This window comes from Kogia breviceps, chromosome 1 (assembly GCF_026419965.1).
Source record: "Kogia breviceps isolate mKogBre1 chromosome 1, mKogBre1 haplotype 1, whole genome shotgun sequence".
NCBI classification, from domain to species: Eukaryota; Metazoa; Chordata; class Mammalia; order Artiodactyla; family Physeteridae; genus Kogia; species Kogia breviceps.
This window is the reverse complement of record NC_081310.1, coordinates 104,386,913-104,407,787: the sequence shown is the minus strand read 5'-3', so window position 1 is coordinate 104,407,787 and position 20,875 is coordinate 104,386,913. Positions and strand designations below refer to the sequence as shown.

Sequence of the window (20,875 nt, the reverse complement as noted above, 5' to 3'; positions counted from 1 at the left end):
ACACGAAGAGAAATAAATATTTTCTGAGGAGTTGAACATGTCACTACCTTGACCCAGTGTTTTTCAAACATTGTTCCAGGAAACTAAAGCATCTCAATTTCCTTAGAAGCCACATCACTGAGATAACTGTAGGTTGTCATTTTAAATGTGGATTTTACTTAAAAATGAAAAGTTTGATAATATTTGTTCCAGATTATAGAATTAAAAATTTGATCTGTAAGGAAAAGTATCTTATCTTCAGATCAGTGGATTCCTCAGAAGATCCATGAGCTACATGATATGGAAATGGATTTGCAAATGGTATTTTAAAAATTACTTTTATCATATTCTTATAGGAGTTTGTGAATCAACATATGATGCTTAAAATAAATAATTATATGTGTTTAAAAGCATGGATTCTGAAGGTAGATCTACCTAAGTGGTTCCTCTAGGACTAATTGCAAATTTTTAAGCCTCAGTTTGCTCATCAGTAAACTAGGGATGAAATAACATCTATTGACACCTCACTGTGTTGCAGTGAGGTCCAGATGAGATAAGCAACATAAAGGGCACAGTACAATGCCTTACATACAAGAAGTATTCCATAAATAAATGTTATTACTGTTGTTCTCCTTGTTATTATTGTTTAGCAAACTGAAGCTCATATAGGAAAGGTCACAAGAAATTAACATGCCATTGTTTGTAAACAAAGTGATGCTGAGGTACAAAAGGCAGAACGACTATTTCTTCTTGGATGAGTCAGTGTAGACTTCCAGAAGATGTGCCGTTTGATCTGGGTCTTGAAGATGAATAGGAGTTTTACCAAGAGAAGAGGTGGTTGAGAAGACCTTTCCAAAGAGGAGGCAGGAACAGTCTGGGTAGACATAGAGTATTCGCAGGGATCAGAGAGCTCAGTGAATGGTGAGAAGGTTGGTACGATTTAGTCAATAGAAGCCAGGAGTGGAGAGACAGGAAATGAGGTTAGAGAAGTGGACTGGAGTTAAAATATCCAGGTGAGTGTAATTTTTAAGCAATGGGAATTCAGTGAGGATTTTCAATAGGAGAATATGATCAGAATTTTAAAGGAAGATCATTCTAATGGTATTGTCTGGGATAAATTGAAGTGAGAAGGTAACTAATATTTGTATGTGTTTAATATATGTCAGGAATTATATTATACAATAATTTTCTCAACAAATTTGAAATGTTCATATTATTACTTCATGTCATACATGAGAAATTGAAGCTTGGAGTAAGTAGTTCACTATCCAAGATCACATATATAGTCAGTGGTGCAGCTGCGCTTTTAATCGTTTTGAAAGATTCCAAAGCCCCGTATATTTCCACTAGTCTACATGGTAGGGAAATAGGATATGAAATTATTGCCATTCATCCAGATGAGAGGTGAGGTAGGACTGAAATAAAGTGGCAATGAGGAATTGATATTCAGAAGCCAAGGAAAATAAGTAGATTTATATTCCGAGGAAAATAAGTAGATTTCTTTTAAAACACATTCAGTGTAAGAAAGGAAATAGAAAGCACTAGTCAAGGATAATTTAGAGGTTATAAGACTGAGAAAGTATTAACACAAGTGACAACATTCAAGACCAAGAATCAAGTAGATGAACTATGATTTTTTTTTTCTGGAAGTTAAAGTATCATTGGTTCAGAAAAAATTTAATTTGTGACACATTGAGTTTTAAGTGTCTAGAGGACATCCAAAGAGAGAGGTCTAGTAAGGAGCTGGAAATACAGCTGCAGGTAAGTGTCAGGGATAGGCAGCACCCACTGTGCTGAGGTCTTGAGGATCGGTGAGATTACCTGGGCAGAACATGAAGAGAAGAGAAGCATTGACATCATTCAGTTAGAAAGATAAGTTTACATGCTTTCTTCACTATTAAAGGTCAAGGTCTTCAGGATAGTGCCTTTATTGTATGCACTTTTGAATACCTCAGAGATTTCACACTATAGTACACATAGTAATTGCTTCACAAACATTCTTTGGATAAATGAGAAGAGAACCAAAAAGGAGAATCTAAGGAATGGGAAAAGGGAAGGGACCCAGAAAGGAAACTGAGAAAGATTGGTTAGTGTTACGATGAGAAGAGAAGAAGAATGGAAGCCAAAGGAAAAGAATATTTCAAGATATAGAGAATTGTCCCACAGATTGAAGTGCTTCAGAGAGATGAGTTGGCACAAGGACTTAAAATCAGCCATTAAATATGACAGTGGGAGAACACTGAAAAATGTGATTCCTATTCTCCACTGATCTCTGGAACTAATTCACTGGGACTTTGGAATACATCCTTTGATGAGCTGGAAGTCAACCTGTATAAAGCAAGTTTCCAAACCCACAATTTAGCAACATAACTAGTAGTATAGATCTCGTGTAAGAGACTAACAGGCAATTAATTGTGCTGAGTTTCATTACAGGTGTCCTAATTTAAAATGTTTCCTGCTGATAGGAGAGGGTAAGTGTATATTAAAGGAAATAAATGAAACAAAATATATTTTCATTGTAATTCTTTAATAATTAAAACCCCCAAACACAGACATATTATTTGGGAATGCATTGATTTGCCTAAAGATTTCAAAAAAATTGTCAGTTAACATCTTCTCACAGTGAAAAATAAACTGAGAATGCAAAAATAAAGTATCACAATTCTTTGAAAAAAAAAATCAGATGTCTTCGATATTTCTGTTTTTGTGTTTCATGCTTCCAATGCTTGTATCTTTCCATGACAAGCAAATAGCCATTCAGTCTGATACGAATCAGTATGTTGTTCCTGGAAAATTAAAGACTCATAGATATGCTATACCTTCCTGTAACTCAACTATTTTCATTATTACTCCTAATCAGATGGACTTTTTGGATAATAAGTATTCAGACATATTCAGTTATGTATGATATAGTGCTGCTTTAATATTGCATTGGAATGCTTTGAGAGAAAGGCACTGAAATCTAATAATAATTGCATTTGAATAGTATTGTTTTAATGCTAAAAAAATAGTGGTAGAAAAGTAATTGTAGTTTCTTTACAAAAATCAGCATAGGTGTCCTCTAAGCATCAGACACATAACAGTGCTTTAAATTTTATTTAGACAATGTTTTATAAAGTCCAAAAGTAACAACCAAGATTTTTTTTTTAACGACAAGAGAATCTGACACCTCTGAAATACTGAGCAATCACTGATCAAGAACTAGCATGACCTCTTAAAACCTGTAATAGCTAACGGGAATATAGCTATAGGCTATAGAGTTAGAGGTTTTAAAATGTCAAGCAACACTAATAATTTGTGCATCCTGGGACCATAAAGCTAGCAGCATGTCAATAATAATGGCATGCTCTTTGGAAAACAGGTACAATTAACATGCTAGTGTTTTAAGTTAAGAGAATATTACAAAACTTTTGTTAAAAAAAAAAAAAAAAGATTTTCTCTGGCATAGCATGTTGCTGATTTTGTGTTTTATGTTACTGCTACCTATTATGCCTCCTAGACATGTATCCCAAATACAGGGCTACACATACTGTCAGTTGACAAAGGGCCTGACATGGCATAATAACAAAATGTGTAGGCAATAAAAATAGATGCGCATATACACTACCCAATGTAAAATAGATAGCTAGTGGGAAGCAGCCGCATAGCACAGGGAGATCAGCTCCGTGCTTTGTGACCACCTAGAGGGCTGGGATAGGGAGGGTGGGAGGGAGATGCAAGAGGGAGGAGATATGGGGATATATGTATATGGATAGCTAACTCACTTTGTTATAAAGCAGAAACTAACACACCACTGTAAAGCAATTATACTCTAATAAAGATGTGAAAAATAAATAAATAAATGCACAAAATAAATATCAATACCTAACAAGTCATGTGTGCCAGAGGATACAAGAGATTTCACATGCAGGAAACATTTAAGAAAAGAGATGTCAAAATAATGAAAGATATCTTTAGGAAGGCTACTCTTTTGTTAAAATTTGCTGAGATTTGTTATTATTTTTATTTTTATTATTTCAAGATAGCCTATTTTAGAAGCCACAAAATGCTTAGAAGCAACACTTTTATTCAGTGCTTTAAGAAGCTACTTGGCTCTTCAGAAACTGTCATTTTTTGTTTTTGTTTTTGTTTTTGTTTTTCCCCCATGGCCTTCACTTTTGAAAGAATCCTTAAGAAAACAGCTGCATTTGAAGAGGAAGGGAGTACCGGACACAAGAGAAATGGGAAATGGTGTTTTATTGACCGATTTTTTTATTGCCACTCTGGGAATCAAAAAAGTGGCTACGTCTATCAAATAAGTCTCCCTCAAAAAAATCTTTAGATCAATCTTTAATGAGAAAGAAAGGAAGAAAAAAGATATTCACCCAGGTCTAGTGTCATGCAAAAAATTCTATGTCTTTTCCTAACTCATCAATATGCTCATGCTTCTTAAATTTAGTATTTGAATTAAATGCCCAAGAGCCTTGAATGACATTCATCCACCCATTAAAAGATATATAGCTCAATTATATGGCATCGATGAAATCCTTGATATGATTTTTGACCCTTTAACTAACGACATTTCCTCTAAAGTGACAAAATCGCAACAAAACATAAAAAAACGAGCGCCTCATTACAAAGGAACCCACCATACATTATTTAAATCTTTCCCTCTGAGAGGAAGAGCTAGAATGCATACTGAGTAACTGCTACTCAACATGAAATGATTCTTTTTCATGAACTCAGAGTACTGATTTCTGACTGGCCATTATGAGAAAAACAAATACCATCTGCAAATAATAATTACAATGTAATACCATTTAAGCTTTTGAAAAGAACATAAAATATGTATATAGAAACTCTGAAGCTAATAAAAATATAATGTAGATTACTTCAAAGCGTTTCACATTTATGTTGCTCAAGCACTAATAAAATGAAACAATATTAAATCCACTTTTCTTAAGTCCTATTTAAAAATCTCTCAGTTGAATCAGGAATGGTTCGGCTCACTTGAAGTTACAGCCTGGTTTAAGAAAATTGCATTTTACTGCTCTTCTATTGATTTTTAGCAAATTTAACTCTGTCACTGTCTGCTGATTCTGCTTATCTTTGAATTTAAAATGTCCACAGTATTTACCCAGCATTGAAAAATTACTGTTTTGACGTATTGTATTTTTAATGCAGCTCTATTTTTTGGTTTACATAGCTAGGTTGCTACCAACAGGACACTTTGATGTCATCCTCCTTTGTAGCATACAATGAAATCTCATATCTTTCTTTAATCAGCAATGACATGTTTATTGAGAAATAAAACCATTTCTCATTTCCTTCCTTTACCCCCACTCCTTTTTTTTTTTTTTTTCAGTGATCAATGTTTCAATTGCTTTGCATTTGTAGTTTTCAATAAAACTTGTATTTAGTATTACTGGGTAGTTCAAAACTTTAAAATTATTTTCAAACAAATGCAACTTCAGTTTCAAATTACCCCAAGCAGAGATATCAAATTTTAGTTTCTTAGTTAGCTTACTGGTGAAAATTCTACCCAAAGATAAATATATTATTCAGTTTCTGCTATCCATAAAACCACATATATAAAATACACATAAAATTCAAATCACAAGGCATTTGTTGAATGCTACTCCCATCAATTATGCTCTATTTGCCTATGAGTTTGCAAATGATTTATTCAGAAGATGAGCTTGGGGGATGTTTAAATATTCTGGTAAACAATTAATGTGCATCAATCAATATAAAAACCAGAATTTTTTCTAACTCCTGTTGAATGTGATTTTTTCCCTAAAATATATATTACCAAACAAAAGCTAGAGATTCAGTTACTAAGCATCCATTAAAAATGTAATAGCCACATGTGATGAAAGTCAGATCACTATGACAAAAAATGAAATTTACATTCTTCATGCAAATTCATCCTGATATGCTGCTCTCAGCAGTGTAACTGTAGGGGTCTATTAGTAATTTTATTTTACTCATGAAAACATGTATTACAGGGTTATTCATAGGCACATATAAAAATGTCCACTTTCCTGAGATTTTAACTAAAAACCATGGCATTTTGCCTACTATTTGAATTTACTCTGGAGATTTAAAAAATTATGTTACTCAAAATAAATTTAATACCATTGGGTTGTACACTGATAAATATATTTGTGTTTGTTTGTTTTGTATTGTTTTTAGCATGAAATCTTCCAGGCCACACTGCAGACCTGAATTTTTGACTCACCTATCAATTAAGGAAGAAACAGTGATGAAGGAGAAGGAAATCAGGGTTCATTAAATGCCTATCATTTATTCATTCATTCTACTTTCTTTTCAACTTGTTCCTATTGTGAACAGAATGCTGTGCCACAGCGTGCCTGATGCCAAGTAAATTTCATACACATTAACTTATTGCAGTCCATTCATAAACGTTTTCCCTGCCTGTATTTATTCAGTGAAAAACTGCTGAAATAAAGGTGTTAGCTGTGGTGTTTACCATGAACAAAAATCATCTCATAGCAACATTGTTCTTCCTGTTACCAGGACAAAATTGAGCTATTGTGCCTATTTCCAATTTATTCTTGTCCTAAGACCATTCTTCCATATCTGTAGTTACCAGCTTGGTGGCAATATAACAAAACACAGTAATCATTAGTAGTATGGCAAAGGTCCTTTAACAACTCTAAGACTTGGCTTTGAAATACCCTAAATGAAATTAATAAACTCCTATTAGTTTCCAAGCATTTCAGACTCAAGTTCTCCAGTCAATATTGTTTATAAAAAGGCACTTAAAGTATACATTGAAATAATCTCCTCAGGAAATAATTTTATAGTATATTTTGTGAGTTAAAAAGGTCTTGTTCTGTATGATTTTTAAATTATTTCTCAGTTATTATTTTCACACCTTCTTCGGGATTTTAGAAAAACTCTCAACTCACCCTTGTTGTCTTACACTTGAAAAGGGGAAGTATTGGAAATTTTACTATACATGAAGCCAAGTACCTCAATTATTAGTAATAATTATACAAACCAAGTTATCAAATATATCCCAATTTGTCACCCATGAGTAAGTGATGGAATGTTTTAGTATATGGTGATGGTCTGATAGTGTATTTTTGTGCTGTCAGATGGACACATCAGCTGATGAAGGGCACTCTTTCTCCATTATCAGGGTCTGAGTCTATTTTTTTTAAATAAGATTCTTGTGATTATAACAATAATATCTAATTCTATGCAATTTTGAAAATGTGTAAAAGTGTAAAGAAATTTAAAAGAACACAAAGGACATTTCATTATCTCCTTAAGGACATTTCATTATGCATTTTAAATATAGTTAAAGAGAAAAATGCAGAAATAGGTACAAAATATAGTTATGCACATACATGCAGATACAATTCCTCATGAATTTATGTAATCCTTACTTAAAGTTTGTTTTTCAATTGTCATTTTTTATTTATTTTAAAGCATTTCCCATATTATGAAAAATCTTATGCACAAGTTTAATTATTTGTAATCTCTTTTCCTCAGAGTGTATTATAATTTATTTACCCAGTAACATTGTGTTGGATGTTTAAATTATTCCCATATTACAAATGTCACTGTCATAAAAACCTTGCAGTACAACTTTTAGTCAATATTCTAGTTTTTCCTTATGACAGGTCCCCAGAAATAGAATTTACTACCTCAAATGATACAAATATTTTAAGGTTCCTGATGCATTTTTGCCAAATTGACTTTTAGAATTATGAATTCATTCCCACTATCCATGTTTTAAAACGTTGATCCTACTGTCCTTATATTGTTTGTAAGTTCCAATTTCATTAAAATGTTGCTAAATTGATAGCGGAAGTGGTATCACGTGTTGTTTAAAAGTGTATCCCCCATCATCTAAAGAGGAGGCCAGACTGCATTAAGATATAGGCTCACAGCAGATGGTGGGGTCCCACAAGTGATCTAGCCTGGCTAGAATTTCTCACTAATAAATGTGTAACTAGACTTCCAGGTGAAGCTCAGGGCCAGACAACTCTGTAATTGTACACTGCACATGTGTTGGACTTGACCTCCAAACAAATAGCCTCTTTTGAGGTGGAAAGAAAAGAACTTCCCAAATCCATAGACCAGGATGCACCCCTTTTGTCTTCATGTCTTTAAAATATGAACTTCATATTAAAATGTACTCGTAAATTTATAGATGAAGGAGATTCTTTGGTAGATAACCAGAGACAACCTATCCATTTATGCTGTAGTAATAATTTAGTGATAATTATCTTTGCAAAATGATATCGTTCAAAATAGTTTTCTAAGTAGCTGCTGAATGATTTGGAAAGAAACTCATGTGATTGTCTTTTAAAAACACAAAGCTTCATCTGTAACTCTACTTTGCTTTATACAGTTTTAACTATAGGAACTGGTAAAAGCATATAACAGTATCACTAATAATCAGATTTTTAAAAATCAGGAAATTATTTTGACTTTTCTACTTTCTCATGAATAACATTTCACTTATTAGTCCATATATTCAGCTACTGGCATCAGTTAATAAAATGGTGAATGGAGCTACATTTCTGAAATTAAATTTTATTATCTAAACTGAACTCACCTTAACAAATGATCATTTAGATTAATTCCATATGTTGCCAAAATAAATTCATTCAAATTGGTTACTGAATAGAGAAAATCTTAGACCTACCAAGTTCATAGAAGATGTAGTATTGGAATTAGCTGATAGTTCAAATCAAGAACCTACAAAAAATAGCAAAGTTCATTTGACAGAGTTAGGAAATATGTTCAGTTAGTACTTGGTAAAAAACTGTTACAGAATAATCATAACTCAGAAATGGCATAATTTATATCAATTCAAAATTGTAAAATGGCTTAATAGGAAACATTAGTTTAAAATGTTCTGGAAATAAATTTAACCATCATATAAATTTATTCATGAGTGAAAGATTTTTGTGTGGGCATCTGGAATGTGTTTTTCTAACCAGAACTTCAGAAGTTACACATGAACAGAAAGACCTCCCCCCGCCCCCGCAATCTGTTGGTGCCCAGGATTTAATTAATTATCAATTTGGAAAAATATGAGAGTAACAATTTCTAGATAATATGCGAGATAGCATCAACTCACCTCATTTGTTTCTCTAAATGCTATAGAATAACAATAGTGTGTACTCCCTATGTGTTTAATAATTTTGAGACATTTTTACTGTGTGTCAATTCAATGTTTGTAATAAAAATCTAATAAATAGTTGATATCTGTGTAAATTTAATACATTATATGTACAATTATTGAAGATCATCAGAAATGTTATAAATATCTTAGGAATAGTTGGTATATAGTTTCATGTCCTCTACATTTCAATATGTTGAGGAAATGGATCCATCGTGCCCTTTAAAAATGGGAAAAATCCCATTGTTTATCCATTTGAAGCACAATACAAAAGGCAAAATCAAGGGACATATATGTTGAAACCAACAGTTTCTCCAAAACTTTCTAGGAGTATGATAAAGTTCAAATGTACTTCAATAAGTTCCTTAGAAAAGATTTGGTGTTGAATAGTCTTCTTAAGTCATTTCAAGAGCTGCCATTAAGATGTCTGAGACAAATAGTTGCAGACTTGGTATTTTTCTGTAATTGTGATCCAATTTCACACTGGTTTTAAGGTCATAAATGCTCAAAGGGTATTCCTGGTATATGATCTCAGTCTCCAACAGATGAGACTAGTCCTCATGAGTACATGTTGCAATAAGACTATCTTCAAAACTGAAGAGATTATTATGGAAGTATGAGCAGGTTAATGTGTTGGGAAATATACAAAAGATTATTAATAAAGCAGAATGAACATAGAAATCAATTGCTTAAGTGTCACAGGTTACTGACATCTTCATGGTGACATACAACTGCTTTTAGACTTGTGCTTTTAAAAGCTTTTGAAAGAAATACAATTGACTTAATCTATCATGTGTACAGACTCATGATTCTTTTCCTTTGGACAACAAGGAAGACTTTTTTTTTTTTTTAATTTTCCACTATTGGACACTATTTCCAAAGTTTAAGGGCTATGGAACAAGTGAAATAGCTTTCATTTTATAGTTGTGGCAACGCTACCCAATCACAGTTGTAGAGCTGGTTATTCTTTAACTTCTCTTACACTCTTGGGGCCTTCTGCCTTCCAAGACATAAAAAGAGAAAATGAAGTTGCATTGTAGTAGAAGAGATTAAAGCTACATATAACAGTTTCTAGACAGGAAGAATTGTTAAATTTTGAACACACTAAGGGAAACTGATAAATCAATCCTCTCCCCGCCCCACCCACTCTCACCTCTCTAATTGCTTTAAAGACATTTCTTTCTGAAGTTAAACTGGCTGGTATGCGTAATTACGTTTTAGAGATTGTCATTGTTATACACAAGTTAGATGAAAAACATTATATCTTAAACTAGAAAAATAAAGATATTTAAAATAAAATAAATCAAGTTACATGGATATGCCACCTTACTTTTTTCTTCCAAACCATTAATAATTACCTTAGGAAAAAAATTGCTAAGCAATCCAATGTGCTACTTTGAACCCCAAATTTTTTATTGAAAATTTCAGGAAGAAAGAAAAACCTGAGTCACTACAAACAGATTCACTTATGCTAATTGCATTTATTTGAGACAAAACTCAAGTACTTACTTATCATCTTCATCATTGGGGACATTGGAAGCAATCTATTCCAATAGAAAGCTGAGATATAAAATACAGAAATATTTCCTGCTAAAATTTTGGCTCAAGGAAACTGAAAAAAAGAAAAAAGGAACACGTAGTCTTTTTAGTGTTACCATCTCTTTAAAAGTAAACACAGAGCTCCCCAACAGGTATGCCAATACACCCTGATGTATGCAAACGGACTACTAGTGTGCCAGAATAGTGACGCCTGCAGCCCTCAGGGCTTCTGGGTTGGGCCTGGGTCCCAGACCTTCCCCAGCTTTCAGACTGCAGGAAGAAGCCTTCTTTTTGTTTTTTTTCACCCCAGTGTGCTATACAAATGCTACTTTCAATGAGTGCTATGATGTGGAAGAATTTAAGAAACTCTGTTGTACAATATACATGGTAGATGTTGATGTCGGTGGTAGTGTTGGGAATTATCCTAATTTCAATGATAAATACTTAAATGTGGGCTCATAAAACCCCTAGAAAGAGAAGAGGTAACTTCTCTTTTAATCTACTAGTTTTTAAAATAGTTTGTGTTTGATGCAGTCATCTTCAAAACATCCCAGAAAAACGTGAACAGTAAAGGAAACTATTAAATGCTTTAACTTTCTTATATTTACAGCATAGTAATTAGTAAGACTCCCTCTCACTCTAATAAACAAAACAAAAAGGATATTTATTTTGATATCCTGGCTTTCTACTTTCATAAGTCAAGTGCACCATTCCATAGACTTTAAGACCACTGCTAATAAACACCATTTTCTCATTTTATTTTTGCAACTACAAGTGGAATTTTAGGGAAATTCCAAAAGTAAGGTAGTTCTTTTGCTTTTCGGTGGGTGTATTATCTATGTAAGAGTCTATATAATTCCCATTTAGTGGCAGATATATTTCTTGTGGTCTTTGGAAATACACCCCCAGAAATCACCATGACATTCTTGGCTCTTGTTGAAAATTCTTCCATTTTCCAAAGCATCCACAGCTATAAAACTGTTGATTAAAAACCAAAATGAAAAAAATAAAAAAATTTAAAACCCAAAACGAAAAACCCCCATGCTTACTATTTTGTTTTTAGTTTTTGTATTTGCAGTTCTATTCTTACTTCAGTATGGTCTTTTATTGTCTTTAGATTTAATTTGGTAGACTTTGCCTTTAGAATAATTTCCTTGTAAAAATGTAGTAATTTAATTTTAATGTTACCACAGAGAAATGAAATACCAAGAAACATAAGTCTTGACTACCACACAGGATTTTAAAAATAGAGTAGAAAACATTGTCTCAAGGCCATCATTTTAACTCACCATACTTCATAGAAACATTAGGTGTACTAAAAAGTTGACAATGTTTGAAGACACTTTTGTTATCATAAATAAATATTTACAAGTCATTGTAGCCACCTCAAATTTCAGTTTAACATCCTGTAAAATTAACAAATTAACACAGTAATTTTAACATACAGATGTTAAATGCTAGTCAATATAACACTCTATTTTATAACTCATTTAATTTCACAGCTTGTGAGGTAAGAACAATTCTCCACACTTCACCATCCTGCCTCTACAGCCTGAAATATTTATAGAATTATCAATGTGAGCAGAAAAATGCCAGGTTCAAAAGATAAAAATAAGAAATACAATGTATTTTCACCTAAAATGATAGGGCATTTAATAGTCAGAGATTCGGGGCTAGGCCTAGAATGAACTCTTCATAAGCGTTCATGTAAGTTATAAACAGGTTTCATAGAGTGAGAAGTTGTGCCTGATAACCGGGATCCAACTGTTATACTTTCAGAGTTTTCAGTCAGACCAAAAATCCTCGACACATATTTTTTTTTTTTTTTTTTTTTTTTTTTTTTTTTTTGCGGTATGCGGGCCTCTCACTGTTGTGGCCTCTCCCATTGCGGAGCACAGGCTCCGGACGCGCAGGCCTAGCGGCCATGGCTCACGGACCCAGCCGCTCCGCGGCATGTGGGATCTTCCCGGACCAGGGCACGAACCCGTGTCCCCTGCATCGGCAGGCGGATTCTCAACCACTGCGCCACCAGGGAAGCCCTCGACACATTTTTAACAAGGATGATGATGGCTCTTTGGGGAAGGTTGTTTTCAATTTGCATAAGAGCCAAGTGGCTATGAAAATTACTCTGAACTGGAGAGTTCTAGAGTCAAGCATGGTGAGTTGGGACAGATCACCTGAAAGAATGCTGAGGTTATGTGAGTTATTGTTATATCCCAACACCTAAAACTATACCTGGCACATAATAGGTGTTCAACAAATAGTTGTTAAATTAATAAACAAGTGTGGGGTTAGAGAATGATTTCCCTTAGAATCCTTGACAATTGGTCAGAACTCTCCTGATCTGGTGACCCTGGACCTAGTCATTTGTTCCCAAACTCCTCCTATCTGCATTCAGGTAAATCTCAATTCAATTATCTGCATCTACACATGTGTAAACTGTGACCTCCACTAGAATCCCAGTTCCTCAAAATTCATGGAAGGGAATGACTTTAGGGCCACATATCCCAGCTTTCCACACTGAGCAGGAATCTAGTCTCCAGATATTAACTATAACTCCAAGAGATCTTTCCCAAACCTGACTGAACAGGAGAATCGATTAGAGCAATTATTTTTTAAAAATTAAAGATTCACAAGTTTTCCTTAGCAAGTTCTAATTCCAGAAATCTTCATTTAAAAAATACACCTCATTTATCCCTCCAGGGAATTTGGGATTAGCATATACACACTACTATATGTAAAATAGATAATCAACAAGGACCTACTGTATAGCACAGGGAACTCTACTCAATATCCTGTAATAACCTATATGGGAAAATAATCTGAGTAAGAATAGATATATGTGTATGTATAACTGAATCACTATGCTGTACACCTGAAACTAACACAACATTGTAAATCAACTATACTCTAATATTAAATAAAAACTTAAAAAAAAAAGCAAAACACACACACACACACACCTCCACCTTGGATGATTTTTATCAACAGGTCCAGTGTGTGAAATGCTTTCCTAAAGCACCCATCTGCATTTTCAAACAAACATTGCTATTAAAAAACTTCCATGAACAAACTTGCCTGCCCAAATTTTGGCATAAGTGGGCTACAATAGACATCTATATTTATTCAGTTCTGCAGGGTTTATTCAACAATATTTAATGAACATCATAAGTAGAGCACTTCAGGGAGAAAAGTGAAAAGACAGGATTTTTTATATACTCCTAGAACTAAGTCCAGGTAAAATAACCCTGGAATCTTGATTCATTGTGGAGTGAAAGGCAGGCATGGAAGAGTTCTGAGCATGAGTGTGACATAATCAGATTTGAATGTTGGAAATATCACTTTGGGAGTGAAGTCAGACATAGAGTGGGTGGGGACATTTGACTTATGTCAGGTAAGTGGTAAGAAGGTTATTTCTGTGATCCAACCAAGAGAGGATGAGAACATGCGCTGGAATGAAGGCAATCCAGATAGAATGGCACAGGATTGTTTCCATCCAATTTCAGCAAACAAGAATATTAGACTAAGATAATCAGTCACATTGAAAGTCATATTTATAAAAGAAATAAATAGATATCAGCAAGTACCTAACACTGATAAGTCATGCTAGTAGTCATTGCTTCAAAAATATTAATCAAGTACTTATATGTTTGTGGTCAGGTTGGAGATATAAAGGTGTATACAGTGCATATGACACAAACTCTGCTTTCAGGGGTCCACTTTTAGCAAGAGAATCACAATGAGGCAGAGACAATTATCATAATATAGTATTTAAAAGAAGGGCTCTAAAGATATTATTAAAAAGTATCATCATATTAAAGAAGGGGATGCATTTAATATCTTAGGGAATATTTATGTGGGAACATATTGAATAAACGATCATTTCAGAAATTGTCATTTCTTGAATAGTCTGCTGTAAGTTATGGAATGGTTTCATACATTTATTTACAATCCATTCTCCTTGAAAAGGAGTGGTGGGTGGCAGGGTGATATTTCTGGTCATAATAAACAGCGAGAGGCATACAACTCCAACAGTAAAACTAAATCCATAAAAAGCACAGAAGACTTCCCAGAATATTATTTACAAAAATCACCATGTTTTGGATCAAACTTCTATTTAAAATTGCTTTTCCATATTATTCTATTGAGGCTTCCTACTTAATGAGATGTCTGGCAGGGAAGATTTGGAGAACATTTATTTAAAATGCCAGAACTGCTTTCCCCTTGCTAAAATGCTAGCAAGATGCTTTGAAAGTGGCAACACATTTTCGAGACATCATTGTCAAATTTCCCCTAAAGGAAAAATGTGAATAGATAGTAAGAGAGCTATGAGTCAGATTGTCAGTGCCAAGCTATACTATTGAATTTCCACAAACATGTTCCTAATTTTGCAATTACTTCTCCATTTCAGGAATGAATTCCACTTTTTGAATTACTTTTTACTAATGTTTAATCTCACATGACCCTTTACCCTATCTTTCATCATATTCTATCATTTGTCCTACTCCTAAATTATATGTATGTAAGCAATTAAAACAATTTAAAGATTAGCCAATCCAGCACAAAAGTTAATAAAACAAACTTGCTTGGCCACAATCAGAATGCATTCCAAATTGAAACAGAAATAGTATACATTGTCTGCCGGATTGGATTATCCATTGGGCTAGGTAGTCTCTCAGTGACTCTGCGTATTTCTATGATCGATCTGACTGCACTGTATTGACGTTAACTTGTTTTCACATCCACATCATCTACCTTTCTTAATAGAGTGTGTAATTTTGGAGGAGTCGTACTATATCTTTTCAACTTTGTATCTACAGAAATCCCTGGCACAAAGTTATGCTCTCGATATTGTATGATGGATGACTGATTGACTGCCTAAAATGAATTAATGAGATTTTTCTCTTTCTGACTATTTGTATTGGGCTTATGCCCTTTTACTTATATCAGTTATTCAATTTTTGGATTGGCATAAAATTGAATCTGAAATTCTTTGAACTTATATGTGAACTGAAATCCATGATATAAAAATAAATGCTATATTATTTTTTCATTCTAAAACAGAACAAATGTAGTAATCAGTTCTGAAATTAATGAATATTTAATAGAAAATATTTATCTGAGTACTTGCACACTCCTGGAATATTTTATCAAACAAGAAGAAAAAATTACCAGCTATAAGCTTGACAAACTGTCATGAAAAAAAAATAGAAACCTAGAATAAAACTATTTGAAAGTAAAAGAAAACAGCTGCTGACTTCCAGAAATAATATAAGTATTCAGTAATCCCTTTCCAGTATTCATCCATTTGTTCAACTGCATTTTCTTCCAGTGTTCTCTGAAGGGTAATTAGGTAAATACTTAGCATTCTCATAATAATAATAAAAAATGTATTTTGCCGCTCAGAGAAAACACACAATCTAACAAGGGAAAGAATAGTAAACAAAAGTATAGTTATGCCAGATCTAAGGGGAGGATGAGCATAAAAGAAGCAAATAACATAATCAGCTAAGATGTCAGAATGTAAATCAGTGGAAAACATAACTGTACTTTAATCTATAAGACAATAGCCCAAGATAATTTTTACAGTCTCCCCATGATCTCTGTTATCATTTATACTGAAAATAATGCCATATGAAATGTTGTCATTTGTATATGAAGATGGTGCTATGACCCATCAATAACAAATCTACAAAATTGTTTTGTTTGGGGAGTAGGAAAGGGTTGGCAATAAACTCATTCACACTCTCTCATCTGGTCCTCTTGTGAGCAATGTTGTACATTGGCAAGTTGAAGTTACAGCTGCAGTCGGAGAGCCTAGAACAAAACAAAACAAAAATCCGGTGAGTGAAAAATCAATCAGATTGTAATTAGTACATGAGGGAGATTGAATACCCTAACCTGACATACTAATACCAAGTTCTGACCAACTAAGCTCAAATATCCGTATGGTGTCAAATAATACAACTACATTTAATCCAGTTTTTAAAATAAACTGGTGTCATTATACCTTGATGAATTTCAAAAAGCATCCCCAGTTCCTTTTTATTGTACAGCCTTCAGCCTGTGCATTTAAAATAGATGTCAGGCATCACTTAATGCTACAACTATGGGAAAATACTTTGCATGTCTCATCCTGTTTTGGTGGGGAAACACAACCCAAGTAATATTTTGAGTGGTCGGATCATATGGGCCAGGCCAATCACTGACAGGTGAGTTTGATGTCCCCACAAAATAAATGAATAGGAATCATTACATTTTTTGACTAATTGTCACCATCGGAATGTTGTTAGGTGTGTTTAAATGTTAAAGTATTATCCAGCACAGGTTTTATAGCCAAGCAAAAATAACAACTATCACTGACCCAGAAACTACTCTATGCCTTGTGCTATACATGATCCTTATATAATATATTGTGCTTGATCCTGACAATAGAACTATGTGGTAAGAATCATCTTCATTTTCAAGGTAAGAAACTAAATCTTGGAGTAAAAAACTTGTCTAGAGCCAAAGATAGTGAAAGCTTCAGAATCTGGCCAGAAAGACTTACTCCAAATACCACGATCATTTTTATTTAAAATAAAAATAATATAAATATAACCAAAAAACTTGATAGAATTCAGATAATTTGTATTATTTATACTAACAAATGGATATAACTATTGACCTAAAAACCCAAATGGAGGGCTTTCCTGGTGGCGCAGTGGTTGAGAGTCCGCCTGCCGATGCAGGGGACATGGGTTCGTGTCCCGGTCCGGGAGATCCCACATGCCGCAGAGCGGCTGGGCCCGTGAGCCATGGCCACTGAGCCTGTGCGTCCAGAGCCTGTGCTCCGCAACAGGAGAGGCCACAACAGTGAGAGGCCCGCATACCAAACACACAAAAAAAACAACCCAAGTGGAGAACATGGATTTTCGGAGAACCATAATTTGTGACCAAGAGTTTTATAGATATGGGACATATTGACAGAGATATCCTATTTTCTCAGTTATTCTAGATTTATCTTGAAGACTTTGCTAGACTGGCAGAATTCCTGGGTAGTTGTAGCATTCCAGTGATTCTAATGTTTTAAGAGATGGTTATAAACCAGAAACAAAACATCTGTTAGGCTAAAAATAAAAGCATTTCTTTTGTTAATTTACCCAAGACTTTTTAAAATGCCACTTTCAGCATGGCTTATTAAGACCCCTATAAAAATAGATAGCCCAGTATTCATTATATTAACCACATGCTGCAAGTGCAATCAAAGCAATTCTAATTTACCATTCTCCATGAATTTTTTCTGTTTGAACAAACTCAGGAACATTATTTTATTTACATATTAGGTAGGTAGCAACTGAGAAAGAGTAAAGCTACATACTATATGCATATACACATACACGCAAACTTTCAAATAATTGATATGCATGTATGTAAGTGAATCACAGCAAAACAATAATTTCAAAAACAATTGGAAGGTTGGTTTAAAGGTTGTCCCTCTGCATTCTCAGGACCTCCTATGAATTCTACTATATTACTTACCATGCTGTATTGTCAATGCCTTTCTCTGTAACCAGAGTATGAGCTTTATAAGGTCAGAGACTGTGTTTTTTTCTCTATGATCCCAGTGTATAATGCAGTTTCGGCATTCACTATTTACTTATTGAATAAATACATATATAATATAAAGTAAAATATCAAATTACATAATGGCATCATAGGTTAATTCATATTTGCATCCATAGATGGATCTTTCTTCATAGTACCCTTGAATTCTTGGAAATACATCTTTAGTTCACTTAGGCACAAATTTTATAGAAGAAAGTTATATTTAATCATGTATAGATGAAATAGAATTATTACTCAAAAGCAACAGGAGCCACCTATAGTGCCCATGACAGAAGCTGAAAGGAGTTGACTTTCCTTGAATTCTAAGCAATTGTTGCATGCTGGTCCCAGGACAATAATATAAAGCCAGTAAAGTTTGTAGTTGAGGTGACCTTCACCCTCCATTTTTTGAACTTCTTTGACCTTTTGCCTCTGTTCCCAGGCATCCAGAGCCTTTGGGATGTGCTCTGACTGTCAACACTCTGATGTTGTGGAAAAAGAGCATAAGCTTTGCCTCCACTCGAACTAGGTAACCGTCTTGGGTGTGAGTCAATTTCTCTGACACTTAGTCCCCTCAGTGTAAATTTAGAATAATAATGATGTTCTTCTGGAAGAAAAGGTGTAGGCCTATATGAAAGGAAGCAAGTGAGAATGCTCTGTAAACTATATGACATTGAATAGATATTTAATATTATATAAAACCTTGAAATTGGAGAACTTCTGATGTCCTCTCTGCTCTGAAGTATCTATGACCTAAATAACTTCATTCTCTCCCCTCATCTATCAGTGCAATTGTTCTGACAAAAAATAATCTGATTGTTGTCTAATTTTTTTTACTTTAAGCTAAAATACCTGATAAACATAAAACCACCCTAGCTTGTTGATATTTTTAAAGAGGCGATTGTGAATCCAGTTATTCTAGAGGCTGCTGGGGACAAGACCCACTTTTGTCTAATCTGATTGCTAATCCTTACCCTAATACATACAGGGGTCTGAAAGGTGGCATCCTAGAAAGAAAAGACTATTCATCTCAGTTTAAGCCTCCAACACATAAAGGATGGTAATTTAATTTCCTGAAATTTGCTTGTCTGAAAGTTTAATTGACAAACCAAGACACTAAAATAGTTTTGTATCAAATATATAGAATAGTGGTACTAACTACTAGATGACTTATGTTTCTATCATGATTGTTAAAATTATATTTATGAAAGAAACCAAGTGTAACCATTTTAGCAATTCTAGAAAGGCATACTCTAAGAGGTAAAATTAAAATTAGGGAAAATGAGATGACTTATAATGGGTCGTTATGACTCTGAATAAAGATGATTATTGATTCTGCTTAATAAAACTGTCATCTAACACAAAATAGATATTAAGCTAAATTACATTACATTATAATTCTGCGATGCTACAAAATTCAATGCAAAGCTTTTTTAAAAAAAAATAAATCCACAAGAAAAAAAGACTCAATATTAACCTTTTCTACCGATTTTCAAATGGTTTTAACTAAGGAAACAATGTAAAGAATTAAAACAATGTATGCTGTAAAATGCTGCTTTTTACTAGAGCAAATGACCAAACATTTATTATTTACAAATTTTTTAAAGGATCTAGCTTTGATGTAATACTTGATAAGGGCAGAATAAGCCTTTCTCAAATTTTTCTCCTGTTATTCAGCTTTACTCCAAAGGTCTTCTCTCTTGTCAGTTTCAACTGTCCTCTCTACTGACTAAATCATGTAGAGGAATCTTTGGTTTACCTACCTCTACTATCATTTCAAAATCTGATTACACTCAGGTAATATTTCTCTAAATACTTTCTGTACTCCCAGAATCAAAATCAAACATGTGAAAATACAGACTTCTAGACATTTTCCAAACCTACTGAATCAGAAACTCTGTGGTGAGGCCTGTAAATCTTCATTTTAAAGTTCTCCTGAAGTGCTTTTTTAAATATCTCTGGTTTGAGAATTATTGTACTTGAACCACTGACAATTAGAAAGGACAACGTATCAGTGCTAGCATATACTATTGCTAAGTTTATCACTTAGCTGGTTTATATTTAATCTATACTGTAAACACTTATTAAGATATACAATTTGCCAGGCTGTTTACTAGATGCTAGAGCTACTAAGATAATGATTCATCCTTTCTTGCATGCATCTTGTAGCTTAATCATAGGATTTTCCTCTCTGGAATTACTACCTCAACATTTTGGTATTATTTATTCAAGACTTAGTATCGAATCCTGAGTTCCCAGCTTCCACGAGTATAAACCAAAAAAAGTTTTCAATCAAATAAAACAATAAAGTCATTGAAATAAAACAATAATTAAAAGGATATAAAGTAGACTAGACATAGATGGAGAGAAAATGAGTGAATAGGAAGACTGAAGCATGCAAAATGCAGCACAAAGAGAGAGATGGAAAGAAAAAAAAAGACATTAAAGAGAATTTAAAAGACGTAGAGGCAAAAAAACAATCAAGAAGCTCTGACATATGTCTAATAATAATCCAATAAGAAATAATAGTGTTCATAGGGAGGGGGAAATAGTTGAAATAATGGCTGAAAAATATCTTGAACTGAAGACAGAAATGAGTCCTCATATCAAAAAGTTAGATAAAAA

At 33.6% G+C, this 20,875-nt stretch overlaps 1 long non-coding RNA gene across 1 annotated transcript in view; it reads left to right on the top strand.

Annotated features, from left to right (window-relative positions):
• LOC136794468 (uncharacterized) overlaps positions 1-20,875 on the top strand; it is a 105,465-nt gene that overhangs the window by 39,801 nt on the left and 44,789 nt on the right. The window lies entirely within an intron of this gene.